This window comes from Pteropus alecto, unplaced genomic scaffold (genome assembly GCF_000325575.1).
Source record: "Pteropus alecto unplaced genomic scaffold, ASM32557v1 scaffold76, whole genome shotgun sequence".
NCBI lineage: Eukaryota > Metazoa > Chordata > Mammalia > Chiroptera > Pteropodidae > Pteropus > Pteropus alecto.
This window is the reverse complement of record NW_006443138.1, coordinates 5,185,147-5,189,770: the sequence shown is the minus strand read 5'-3', so window position 1 is coordinate 5,189,770 and position 4,624 is coordinate 5,185,147.

Here is a 4,624-nt window from a genome sequence, read left to right as displayed (position 1 = left end):
AAATGTTAAAATCAAAAATGAATTAAGATTGGATATGCATTTTATTTCAAATCAAGAAAATTATTTTGACTAAAGAAAGAAGAAAACTTTTTGAGGGTCTAGAACATATCTTGTTTAAAATATAGGAGCGTTATTATGTCAAAATTGTTTTTCACCTAGCATTTTAAAATATTAATTTTGAGAACTATTGGCTCTTTTAGAATTCCTTTTATTTTTGTATCTAAAACCATAAGCACAATAGGGGCATTAAATTTGGTTTGAGTCCATATATCAAACGGGTCAGAAAGGTTTTGATAGTGTTTTTGTGAAGTTTTGGATAAAGACAAGCATAAGGAAAATGTAAAGGAAATGGAAACACATTTGTTTTCCGTTCTTGACCTTAGATTTGCAAAGCCAACTTTTGAGGGGTGCTGAAAAAACACCAGGTCAGCGGGATGCCATGGCCAGTCAGGATGATTAGCAGTAGTGCACTTTTATGTCTTCTTCTTAGAATAAGATATACAATTTGGCATTAAGACAATTTAACTTCAACAAGACAAACATTCTGTTAGAAAAGGTTTTAAAAGGAAGAGAAAGATGTGTTTTTTCGTTCATCTTTATCATTTATCAGCACACTGTTACTATGAGCTTGAGAAGGCCTCTCTTAGCCATAAATTTGCATTCACGTTAGAAATGGGTGAAATTAGGGTTAATTGTACACAGACCTCTCACTTGACTTCTCAATCTAGTTGCTGAGAGTAAAAGTGGAGGAAAATGGCTTTGTAATTCTTTTACTTGATCAGAAGAATGTTTCTACTTGGTTATTCTCTTTTTCCCTTTATAGAAAAGTTTCGAGAATTTTTCTGTAGGAACCAGGTGCAACTAGGTTAATATACATACTTTTTTCTTTACAAGTTTTATATAATTAATCATGTTAAATTATGTCAATAGGTGCTCAAAGTTATTTCTTCAATTCATTTTCTTAAAGAGCAAAAGCCCCCTACGTAAAACATTTTTAACAAAATATAAGGAATTGCTTTTTGATTAGTTTAAACTCATTTAGTCAGAATAATTTAGTGAAAACATGGGACATCATGCTGAATTGGAGGGAAGGATATTATGTTCCTTACTTTTCTCTCTCAGGTTAGCCATATGCTTCTAGTGTATCTTTTTAGCTGCAGCAAGTCTTTAGTAATTTAAAACAGATATTCCCTAACATTGGCTAAAAATGGAAGTGAAAGTAGATATAAAATGAAACTTTATAATTCCAACTTTCTGTAGTAGGGAGTTAAGAATTTGTCCTTGATGCAAATTCTCCCTGAAGGATATGTAATGGTAATTTGAAGTATTAAAATACTTTTAATACCTAAGAAACATCAATTTTATAAATCAGTCTCTCAGTGTAAACCTGTAAACCCTGGCCTGCGGAATTAGAACATGTTCTGATTTTTAGTGTTAAGCTTTTTTCTGCTACAGTGTCAGTGGCTTGTATATCTTGATGTAATCTGACACTCTGAGGTGAACCCACTTTGTAAAGGGATTTTACTGGCCATCCTTTTATAAACAATAAGGTCCTACACCTTTAGAGATGACTGAAAATAACTAAATATGTGACAGAGGAGGCAGGAAAAAGATAGAACAGGAGCAACTCCTCTTTCTACACTAAACCACGAAGGTGATTCTTTAATTTTAACTGCAAATGCTGCTTACAAAGCCTGTCACTATGTGTGTGGCTTTGTGTCTTATATTTATTTGGCTATTGATTAGGTTAGTAAATATAAGGATTCCTGCAGAAATAACCTGTCTCAGGAGAAATCTCTCTGATGAGAAGATGCTGAACACTTGATGCAGAACATTAGCTAAAATTTTGGTTACGATGCTCATTTACAGTGCCTTGTCAGTGATGCTGTGGGGGCAGCCATCAAATCACAGCATTGGTCCTTTCTATGCCAGAAGTCACCCATCTGTCACCTGCTCAGAAAAGTATGAAAATTATTGTCACATCTAAAAGCTAAATATACGAAGGATCGTTTACTATATCAACTGTTTTTTACCTCCTTCGAACTTCTCACTCTATCCATATTCTCTCCCACCTACACTGAGGAGTACTCAGCAACAAACATGATGATTAAGGAGAAACCAAGGGGATGGAAAATGAGCATCATCCTCTAAACCGTTTAACATTTATATGTAAGACCTGAGCATATCCTTAGAGCGGCTGTGATGACAGGAGTCTGGGACAAATGATTAATATGCAGACCACAGCAACCTTTGTTCCACGGAACTTAAGGAAATAGAATGGAATCTGTGGGAACAGAATGATTCATCACCATATGTGGGCTGACGGGGGACAGGTGAAAGTATTTGCTACCTACACCTTCAGCAGAAATTTCTAGTCATCATGTTAGTCAAAGCACTCTGCTGTGCTTCCTGCCCTTCTCAGGTGGAAGGGATGAGAACTTCTGTTAAAGAAAGCAGTGGTTCTTAAAGGGACAGTGTAAGCAATGCCTGGAACATGTTTGAAGTGCAGATTTCCAAGTCTACTGAAACCAACGCCCTGGAGCTGAGGCCCAGCAATATCTGTTTTACCAAGTTCTCCATTCTGGTGCATGCTGAAGATTGAGAAAAACTATTAAAATATATAAAAGATAAATAATATACTCTAGATGCCACTTTTGGAAGTCATGGTAATACTTTTGGGCTAACTCTTGTTTAGGATTGACGTTCATCATTTAGAGCATATATTTGAATATATTCATAATGAAAAAGGTCATTATTTAAAACCACAACTACTACCTAAGAATTACTAATCATTTTTAAGGAAAGACTATAATCTCAGGATCTCGTCTAGATTTGGGTTATTCAAAGCTAAGCATGGAATTGAATTTATAAGACAGGCCTGGAAAAAATTAAATTGCTTTAAATAATAGAGATTATGTAGAATTTTCTTGGACATTGTGGGAAGTGGAGGGAGAGAGAGGAGCAAGCAGATAGTGAGGAACTTAGAACAAGCCCTGTGAGAATTCTTGGAGGGAAGAAAATAGAAAGGTCTTTCAGGCAAAGGTTAAGGCTTTGACTGGATAGTGCTGTGCAGTAACCCCTCTCCCTGACCCATGATTTTTCTTTAAATGTTCTGCTATGTACAAGAGCTGTGAATAATTGCATAGCAGGAAGAAGGGCGGTATCAAGGGGGCAGTTTCAACGTCCAGGTCTGTGCAGAGGTCAAGGAAAAAAATAACTTCAGGGTGTCAAGCAATGGATGAGAATTCAGAAGTAGAAAGTCAGAGCCAGAGCACATAAGCCTCCAAAGCTTGCTAAAATATAGAGGGGCAAATGGAATTATTTCATAGAATAATCAGAAATAATACGCTGGATTATTGGCAGGTTATTAATTAATCCATTAATCTGATCGATAAATCAGATGGATAGTTGAGCCAATCATATTTGGTTCTTAAAGCTTATTGTGGTCGAAGATGACATTTGGGCTCCATTTTTATTATAATAGATGATTGTTTTTATAGTGAATCTTGATATCCCATGAAAGAGAATGACAACTCTATATTAAAAACCTCCTGCATCATTTGACTTTAAAACTATTGATGAGGAAAGAATACAAAATGGCTCAGTGGCAGCCTTCTGAGTAACATGCTGAGCCCTACTGTAATGGGAACAACAGTTTATCTTTCCCTTTCTGACCCGTGTTACTCTCCTGTCATTTGCTACCCCTGCTCCCATCAGCTCATCAGGTCACAGGAGTTTTTCACACATTATGGAGTTCTCTAACTGCCCACTTAACTCTGAGAGTTATACCCCTCTCTTTTTTCTTCATTGCTGAGAATGGATATACTGGCCTCCGTTCAGCAAAGTGCCCCATCAAAAATGTAAAGTGCTCTAACTAAAATGATTCAGTACTCTACTTTATCAGCTCAAATTTCCAGCTGTATGTCACATTTACTTAAAAGGACATAGCCTTTTACTCCAGAAGGATAGACTTTTTATAATAGCCTCAGTGTCAGGCTATCTGTCATGTTCCAACCCTGTAAAAGAGGAAACCAAGTCTTCCACAACTCACAGAATCATAGATATGGGAGCTGGAGGACTTTGAGATTATAGAGTCAAACCTCTTATCTACAGAGCAAAAGCCTGAAGGGTAAATGGTTTGCTTCAGCTAAAGAGCTAATGCTGTTTCACAGCACAACAGCCTCTCAAGGTCTTTTTGCAAATGATGTAGAGCAGTGGTCCCCAACCATTTTGGCACTAGGGACTGGTGCTCTGATGAGAATCTGATACCTGATGATCTGAGGTGGAGCTGAAGCCGTGATGCTAGCTCTGGGGAGTGGCTGCAAATACAGATGAAGCTTCACTGGCTGGCCCGCCACTCATCTCATGCTGTACAGCCTGGTTCCTAATAGGCATGGACCGGTACCAGTCCGTGGCCTGGAGGTCGAGGACCCCTGCAGTATAGGACCCCAACTTCTGCATACAGCCTACACCCCTCTGAGCAGCTCCCTGGACCAGACCTCCCCTTGTGCTAGATACTGACAGAGTGAGACTGGTCCTGCCTGGAAGGGCTCAGGTCATGGAGACAAGGAACAGAGCCTGGGGAAAGTTGCAGCAAGACTTGCCCTCTGTGCTTCTGGCCCAC